This window comes from Pelecanus crispus, chromosome 13, assembly GCF_030463565.1.
Source record: "Pelecanus crispus isolate bPelCri1 chromosome 13, bPelCri1.pri, whole genome shotgun sequence".
Classification (NCBI taxonomy): Eukaryota; Metazoa; Chordata; class Aves; order Pelecaniformes; family Pelecanidae; genus Pelecanus; species Pelecanus crispus.
In genome coordinates this window covers 3816822-3826777 of record NC_134655.1, presented here as the reverse complement: position 1 = coordinate 3826777, position 9956 = coordinate 3816822, and positions in this window count along the sequence as shown.

The following is a 9956-nucleotide window of genomic DNA, read 5'->3' as shown; positions in this document are numbered from 1 at the left end:
CTTTTCAGAGGCTGTAAGATAATTCACATCAAAATTACACAGAATTCCGGGGGTTTGTTTGAGAGGGTTGGGTTTTTTTGGGGTTTTTGTTGTTGTTGTTGGAGGGTGTGTGTGTATATGTGGTCTGCAGGTGCCAAGACGTGGGCTCAGGGTCTTCTTTGTGGGGAGCCCAGCGTCAGCCTGGTGACCATCCAGACTTGTTTACTTTGGCACACCGTTTGATCATTGCTCTGTTGCAACTTGGTACCAGACCCATGCTCTGTGTTTTTCATGCTCAGCAGAAAATTGCCATGAAGGGGGGGTAGTGGGATATAGCTTGCAGCCATCAGTGTGTTTTATATTTGAACAGAAGCACAGAAAAATCCATGAGTATTGATTTCTATTGGGCACAATTATTTTCCTTCAGATTGATTCTTCTTTTTTTTTTTTTTTTTTTTTAAATTTCCTTTCTTTATTTGGCTTCTTGAAGTATGTTGCATAATAATGCATTTTTAAAGCAAGGATTTGATCCTGAAATGTGTTTTTCATTTTTCTTTATTTTTTGTGGATGGGTTTTCAAGCCTTTAAAAGGGAGAACAGAACAGAAGAGTCGTGCAGCCAAGTCTGTGCTAGTCATGCTTGCCGCCTTCTTTTCCACACCATGTTTTCGTATATGAAAGGCAGGGGCTCAAATTAAATTAACACCTGAAGGCTGTGCAGGAAGGATCTGTGAGCTGGCAGCGCCACAGAGCGCTCTCTTCAGATGTGAGCACTTCTGATTTCGTAGCCCTTATAAACAGTCTCAGAGCCAAGCCTCTTCTCTTCTGAAACCACAGGATGAAAGAAGCGGTGATCAGCCGTAGTTCTTGTGCTTTGAGGTGTGAGCTTCTTGTGTTTTTAAGTATGTCAGTCTCTTCTAAACTGCTGCAAATCTTTCTGCCCTTAGAAGGAGCAGGCTTTGGTCTGACTCTGCCTGCAGGTCGCCGGACACTAGAGTGCACATCTGTTCTCTGAGCACCACTCGCTACACAGTAAAGCTAAAAGCATGGTATTTTGGCAGAGGTGCTTGGTTCTTGCACCAAGGGATGTGTGAAGCCTGTGTCCTGTTGCGGTCAGGCTGTGAGTGCTGCCCTCCTGGTGCATGCCCCGCTCCCCCTCCTCTGTCCTGCACCCTACAGCCTCCTCCGCAGCCCGAGTAACGCCAGTCCTGCTTTAGTCTGGGTGCCTTAATGTCCGTTGCATTACTGCTGTTCGCTAGAGGCGCGAGTCTTTTTCTGAAGTCTTTTGAATTGTAAAATCCATCTGTTATTGAAGATTATTATGATAAATACTGTAGAGAAAAACCATGCTGATTCTGCCTGCCAGCATTAGCTTGCTGGGCTGTCGCTCCTGTGCTCTGTTTTTGCCTTGGTCACATAAGAACACCAAACTGATGCCTACGGCAAGTTGGGTTTTAGCTCAGTTGTTTTGTTTTGCTCTTAGCTTCCAGTTCTCTCTGCAGTGCTGCTGGATACCTTTCTTCTGTATAAAATTACACCATCAAAGACTGCATTATATGTGGAAGATAACATATAAATCTAGACCCAGGCTTCCAAGTAACTGCCTTTTTCATAAGGGAGGAAGATAAACCCCTTGGACCTTTATAGCTTTGAAATAAGACCAGAGTTTAAATTTTGCAGAGCAGGCCTGTGTCTAGAAACTCCTACACATGATCAAGTCGCTGCTGCTTACCAGATTTCACAGTCAGCTGAGTTGCAGCAAGTATGAAATAGTTTGGCCAGTATGAGCCGTAGGCTAAGAGCACGTACACAGGCAGTTACTGCAATTTAGTCATCTCTGTAAGTGTGGCGATCTGCAGTTAACAGGAACACGTGCCTGAGTCCCGACGGCGTGCTTTGATGTGTTAGGCTCAGTTTATGGCAATACTTTTATTCCAGATGCTAAACCTTGCCTTCCCTGGAGCAGGTGAACATTTTGCCACTAGCTTTGGGGTGCTGGGGTTTACCCCACGATAAGTGTCATTCTGTTCTCATAGCTGTGATAACTGCTTGACTTTGTTGTGTTAGAGAAAATGGTCTTTTAAGAGAAAGTGAAATATCTTCCAATGATGAAGTTAATGGCCCATCTAACTCCCTCTATCCTCTCCGTTATATATTTTTCCTGTTCCCTACCCTGCCTATTTGCCTTTTCCAATCAAATCTAAAACTGTGGTTTCTGACTCTTTTTAAACCAGTACTTTTTTAATACTTGTCATAGTTCGAAAGCAAAAAATGCTTGTTTTAATGCTTGTGGTGATTATGTGAATGCATGATTTGTGTTACTTTTCTGGAAGCGCAAGTAAGGGGAGATAAAATACACTGTGAAACTTCTTCCCCTGCTTTCCACCTCCCTCCCTGGTCAAATCTGGTATTTTCTGTGGTGGCATGCCTGTCTGCCTCTGCAGGGATGGTTGAGGGCATGGAAGTCATTTTCAGGTGTAGTTCCGTTCCCGTTTCCGCAATAGGAAGCACAACTGGGGATTCAGGCTGCCTTAACTTTGAACTTCTAGGCTTTCTGATGTGAGTGGGAATGTGCACATCCAACTTCGAAATGTCCTTTTCTATTTAAAAAAAAAAAAAAAAAAAAGTAGCCTTCTGTCTTTAGGTGGGTATTTAAGATTCTGTAGCTGTGGGTCACTGTGGTTCTGGGCTCTGCTACAGCTTTTGGCACGGACTGTGTTTATTTCTGCGTGTGTCCATGTTGTCTGCCTTGTGCAGCAATCTTCTGCGTTTCAAGGAAAGGGACAGTGGCCATTGTTTAACTTGAGGAAACTCTTGTTCTACTGGAGGCTTGACCCAAGAGCCTTTGGTAGTTGATGGAAGCCTTTTGAAATGTATCTGCGTGCCTCCAGTACTTTAATGAGATTTGCTTCGAGGACAGCTTTACATGAGCAAATTATGTTAATGCAGTTGTATATTGTTGCTTAATGACTCTCTTACAGCATTAGCTATATTGCTGTATCCAGTGTGGCTGATGTAGTTGTGCTGGTCGAAGGATATCTTTGGGGAGCAAATTAAAATGGAATTACACTTACTTAGACTTCTTTGTACAGGAGTAATTTCATTTATGTGGTGCATTTTATTTACTAACACTTCCAGTGGTTTGCTGTTTTCTGTTGGAGACACGATACAGTGAATGGGTTTGGGTTGGGTTTTTTTACAGCCAGGTGGTGTTCAGCTCTTGCCCATCAACACTTGCTCAAATTTGGGCGGCCAACTTCATTGCAGGTAAGCAGGACCGTGCCATGTCTTTTTTATGTAAATACCAATATCAGTCTCTACAGAATTGGAGCCTGTAAGCCCTCTGACAGCCCTTGAGAAGTCTGTGCTGATCATGATTTTAAAAAAAACTGTAAAATGTCAGATCTGTTGCTCTTCATAAATGTTTATTATCAATAGGCAGCTGGAAATGTTACATCTGAAAAGGTAGAAACACCTTGAATTTCAATAGGCATACATTTTTGGGAAAAAAATTAAATGCTTTTTATTTTTCTCAGTTTACAGTTAAGCTAAAAATACACATAAAATAAATAATTTTATTTATTATGTACATAATTTCATTTTTACATGTTATATGAGGGTATGACATGGAGTATGCACTACAGACAGAAGAGATGCAAGTAGAAAAGTACATAAAACTAAGTATTTGTTTTTGCTTTTTGCTCTTCCCCTTTTCTCCCCCCCCTTTCTCTAGGGGTGGCTGTTACTACTCCACTGGCAAATGCTGAGGTCCCCACTCCGTCTTTACATACGCAAAATTCTTACAAAGCTTTTTTGCCTGGAAAAGGCCTTCAAGTTTTTGACCAAAACTATAATGAGGAGGAGGAGGAAAAAAAAGCCTCACCTTTTTTATCTCATGACATAAAACGGCATTTTAAAATATGCTTAGGTGTGAAGCCATTTCTGTGATAGCTTTTTTAAATGAAGATTTAATTTGATATTAAAATTCGATTGCTAAAAAAACTGTTTGCAGAGTAAGCCCAGATCTCTAGGGCTTGCCATATAGAAAATAGAGTACTTAAGCGTCTGCTACTACCCTTTGCTTCTCAAAGATCTCTAGCCCTCTAGTTCCCAGACCTACCTTATAAACACATTCAGTAGTTTTTAAATAAGACTGTACAATACCCAAAAAATAGCTAGACCAAAAAGTGCCCCCTTGCTCAAAAACAGCTATTTATAGTCAAAAGGCATTTCACTCTGTTGGCTAAAGGTATCACAGTGTTCTCTGTTAGCTAATGTGCTAAAAGGCCAGCTCCTTGATTGATCACGTCTTGTCCTAAGCACATCATTTCTTCTGGCTTAGGAGGTACTGCTGATATGGAAATGCTTTAAATGGGGGGGGGGGGGGAATCCCCAAAATAAACAAAATAAGCCATGCTGAAGGAGGACATGCTAGCCAGGAGGAATGGGCTGAACCATTTTCTGTAGTTGGTGAGCCATGAGAAGGGGCTGTATGTAAACCAAGAACTGCAAGATCAGTTTGGCTTTTAAAATTGTGAGTGGTTTGAGCTAGCTTAGGGGGTTTCTGTTGCTGTTATGGTCAGGATTTATGCTTTGTTTCACACACCTTAAAAAAAAAAAAAAAAAACAAAAAAACCCAAAACCCAAAAAACAACCCCAAAAAAACCAGAGCAGGTAAAAGTGTTTCCCTGAAGCATGAAATACTATAAAATATTCAGAAGATAAGGATCAAACACTTCTGCCTTTTAAATAACTCTTTTAGATAAAGCATGTTGTCTTTTTTTAAAACAATAATTCTTGGTCATGAATTTATTCCAGAGCAGTAGTTGTTCTGGGTGGAGGCAATTATGTGAGTAATATATAAATGACTTGTTTGTAAAAGTGTAATGGCCTGAAATGGGGAAAGAAGTGTGAAAATGAAATGGCATCAAATTACAAATGTTTAGAAAATATGCTAATGTGGCTAGCCCAGAGTGCTCCCCACCTCCTCCAAAACCAAAAAATCCAGGAAGGGATTGACTTTGTAGTTGTTTTGTTTCAAGTTACACATTCACTGAAAACTAGAGATTTATTTTGGTAACAGTTTATTTTAGATGCTCCTCCAGTGAGCTGATTTATTATTCACTGTAGTCTCACCGATTCCAATTAATTTTACTGCTACATGAATGAGAGTCACTGATGCTTCCAGCACACCTGGGCAGGCTGCAACCAGCTGTGCTGCCTGCCTTGGCTGGGGCTGGGAAGTCCCCCCTGCGAGGAACAGGTCCTTACAGTGCATCCACCCCAAAGCCAGCTCCAAGAGTCCTTAGTCGGGTAACAACTTTCATTCATTCCAGGCAACCCTAGTGCTTTGGATGTTTTTGCTTATTTTTTGCCATTCTCTTTGACTGTGGAATTGCAGCGGAGGTGGGAGGGGGATCCTGTTTCTTTGGAAAGCAGCCTTTGAGGCTGCGCAGAGCTTTCTCACAGATGTATTTGTGGAAAAGTGTTAGCACGCTGCAGGACAAGTTAACTGGTTGAAGGAGAACTCGGCCAGAAATTAAACCAAAATTGCACCTCTTCCTGGTTAATTGAAATATGCTTTTCTTTGGGATTTTGGCCTTTTGAAAAGGAAAGTAGAAATACCAAAGCAAAGCTGAGAAGTCCCAAGGGAAGTGGGACATAACTTAATGGTGTTGAGAGCAGCAGGTGCTCATGTCGTTTTCTAACTGCTAGAAAACCCAGCAGTAAATTAGATCCCTGCTTACGCTATTAGTTACTGTCCACATATCCGGTGCAGATACCCTGCAACTGCTCGCGTTCCTGGAAGGGAGCTCAGAATGCTCATAGAGCCCTTACCGTGCAAGTCAAATCTTAGAGCTCCTGTAACTCAAACCAAAGACCTTTATCCTGAGTAAGCACTAAAGAAAAACACATTGTACCTACAGAGAAATCAAGGCGAAGAACCCCCTTGTCACAGGAGAGAGTCTCCCGCTGTGGAAAGGTTCCTCCAGCGGCCGTCGCGTCGCGTTGGTGACAGACCACTGCCTGGGGTGCGTCTGCGGGAGCTGCCTTATCCTGCTCCTCGGAGCAAAACGGGCAGCAGGGCCACGGCCTCCCTTTGCCCCAGCGCATTGCGCACCCTCCTGTGACTCCTCGTCACCTGCCTGACTTGCTGGCCTTGCCAGTGATGGGGTGAAAAATGAATGCTAAGGAGGTGATGACATGGTGAAATTTTCCTATAGCCCTACTCCAGTATCCCGCTGCGTGCACGTGCATCAGTGCTGGGCTGCTTGTGGAACCTCCCCGTGCTTAGAAGTCTGTTGCATCAACCAATTTTAACCTCTTTAAAAGGTAAGGTTTTATATTTATACATGAATATATTTATTTAAATACTCTTAATATTTACAGTGACTGTTTCTGCTAAAAATTATGTTATATGTACTGTCAGAAAAAGGATGAAACACAAATACAGTAAGGTGACATAAGGGTGAGACATAAATCGCAAAAAGCCAGGGTGTTAGAGTTTAGGCTTCCAGAGTATGCTGCTCCTGCTCTCTGTCTACCGCAGAAGTCCCCTAAATTCCCTTTGTGGGAAACCATGCTAGTTTTCTACGTGGAAAACTATCATAACGGACATACAGTTAAATCCTAACCTGAATTAGTTGTAAGAAAATAAAAGTACATACTACTGCTACGAATATTAACTACTTGCTGTATATAGCGCCTTTAATTTGAAGATCTGAAAGTGCTTATAAATAATGAACTAACCCCCCCTGCGAGGTAGGTAAGTATTATTATCCCTATTTTACAGATGGGGAAACTGAGGCATTAGAGAGGCTGAGTGACTTGCCCAAGGTCACAGGTGAGTCGGTGGCAGAGCTGGGAACAGACCTCAGGAGTGCTGTTCTCTAATCCTGTGCTCTGACCGCTGCGCATGCTTCCTCTGTAGGGACCACGTATACAAATACTTGAGTATTTACATCTATACCAGTAAGTGAATAATATACAAATGCAATTATCCAAATAATCCGCAGAGATATGTCAGTTAATTTCTTGTTTCTGAAACAACTTCTTTAATCTCTGACCTGAGTACAAACACCTCCTAGCTCTATTTGATATTCTTAACCCTGGATGTTCTTTGTTAACTTTTTAATTGGTGATCATTTGTAGGTGTGCTGCTTTAAAAAGCCAGGTGAAAATGACACTGGGGACGAGAGGTGAGAAACACAGCAACTTCAAGAGCAAGAAACCTAAAGAAAGGGCAAGTGGTTGAGATCTTTACTATTCCTAATTCCAAATTCCTTGCATCTGTATAAGGATTATTATTGAAGCCCACAGAATAAAGGCCAGGCGTGTACCAGTTGGAGCACAGCTGTGCATCTTGAACCCAAGCCAAGGAAAAGTGTAACTCCTCCCAGGAGAAGCTCGAAGTGTCCCATCAGCTCCTACTCTGGTCGCTTGCACAGACAGCACAGGGGCAGCTCACTGATTTCTCTGAAGGAAAGAATAACTTTCACTAAAACTTGGTTTCTTTCTGAGCGATTGAAAATGGAAAAATGCTAGTGAAATCCCAAATACTGTGACTGCAAGTGAATTAAGAAAAAACAGTTTTTGCTTATCGAATGTATTTTTCACAAGATACTTTAATTTCCCTCCCCTGAAGCTCCTGTTTGAGAGTAATAATAATAATAATTCACCAGCTGCTATAAAATCTATTGCTACCAAAGGGGATGCATAGATGCAATCAAACAGAATTTTGCCTTTTGGGAGACCAATGTGACAGTTTTGCAAACTCCTGGACACATGTATTAATCGCAGCCAAATCAAATATTTGTGTTGAATTCCACAATCAGCTCAAACTAGCTCATAGCTGGGAGCCAGGAATTATCTGAGTCATGAAACAAATCCCAGGGGAGCCGCAGCCAGGCAGCCATGTGACGTACCTCTCGCCTGTAACATAACGTTACCGAAAGATTTTTGCAGACTGTGTTATCCATCATGCCATTCCAATGTGGCGGTTCCTGCCCCTGCCCTTTCAGGACGCGGCGGGGGAACACGACTCACGCAGTTTGCACAGAAGGGATTTGCACTGCCCGGTGTCATTTTTACATTTTCGGGGGGGCACCACTGCGGAGTTAATTCCGTTTCATTTTGTTATTTGTACCTGTTAATGCAGTGCTGTGTTTCAGTGACACAATATAATCATCGCCAGTAGCAGTGTGCTTGCTCCTGTGGAAAACTTAAAAGCCTTTCTGCTGTCCAAGGATATGAACCCCGCTTCTGTCCCAGCCTCAGACTCAGTTGATTTAATCTGCATAACCATATGTGAATTCTTTTCATTCTTACTTGTTACACAGGAAATACCATGAAGATTTGCTGGCCCCATGTCAAGTAGAGTTCATAAACTGCAGTGTGGTTAGGTGAAGCATAAAATGATTCAAACCCTTTCCTTTAGCCCCCTGTAGCAGCTCTCGCTAATGTTCATCTTTCCAGAAAAGTGCTCAGTTTGCTTTATTAAACTGTAGGGCTTTTATTGTGAGCTGCTTTGAGAATTGCTTTCCGTTGGTTCTGACTGCAGCTCTCGTGTATTGATGGATTTGCCTCTTAAAAGACAGGGGTGCTGGATTTCTTCACGAATGATCAGCAAGCTGCTTCTGACCCTCAGATTTTGCAAGTCTCCTTGCGTAGCGCCAATGTCAGTTTGCTCAGCCTGTCATAAAGGAAGAGGAGATGCAGTTTTCAAAGACAACTCTAACCCTGCAATTAGGATGAAGGCCTGAAATCTGTTGGTACAAAAATGCTTTTCACTCTGCCTTAACTAACACATCTAGAGGCTTAAATATTTTGGGATTTATACTGCATGCTGGCAAGAAGACTGGTGTCACTTATAAGCAAGGAATACAGAAAAATTTTTGAGTCTCTGTTCCTAGTTGCTCATTTTTCTTGACACCAGAGCTGGCCTAGAGCCATGGTCTCCACCTCGAGGTCTGTACTGAAAGCTTCCCATGCGTCCAGTCTGTTGGCATCTGCAACCCTGCTACAGGAGCCAGCTGCCTTGTTCACAGTTATCTTTCTGTGATTTAGGTGTGTTCCATCATGACCTTTAGGTAATGCTGTATAGGTGCCCAAAGCGAAAACCCAACAAGGTTGTTTTCCTTAAGAAGGAAGAGGAGGGAGCCAGGTTTAAAACTTGGGTGGAGTATCCAGCTGCAGGCATCCCAGCATCTCTTCTGTGTAGTGCATCTCACTGCTGTAGTGAGAAACCCTTCTCCTCCTGCCCCTTGCTGGTAAAATCTGACCTGTGCCATGATATAGGTGTAGATTTTCCAGCATTGTGCTTCTGCAAATGGAATTCACAACTCTGCTCAGAGAAGAGGTGATTTTTGGCAACCACCCTTGGGATATGCTCCAGCTCATGTAACCTCTCCTGGGAACAGAGCTTTGAACGTGACTGCACGAGCGCAGTAACGAAGCTCTGTCATACGGGAAGGTTATTTCTGAGCTCCCGGTCAGGACTTGCTTCCTCTAAGAAAGCAGCTGACTAGTAACAGCTCTGAAGTGGTGGTAAGTGCCAATCATATGTGTTTCTTAGCAACACCTCAGAAGAAAGTTCAAGTATCACATTGTTAAAAAAAAAAAAAAATCACTGTTAAAAATTCAACCATTTTGCCCTTGATGGGGTCGTCTTTTCCCCTCTCTCATGCTCCTTAGGACAAAAGCAGTAACAGTGCTAGGCCCTGTCCAGACTCTACCACAACTGGGGAAATAAAAGATAACATCTACTGCCACACTCCTTTTTGTTGCACCTTAGAAAATGAACTGCAGAGACTTTCCGGGCTGCCAGATGCAGTTTGAGCTGCGATCACTTAGGTTGCTGTTCAGAAATGCAGCTCACAGGCCCAGGGAAGACGAGCTCTCTTAGCGCTTGCCATATACCAGGAGGATGTGTTTTTTCCTAAAGCCTGACCTCAGTCAGAGACCCGGCAAAACGTGAAC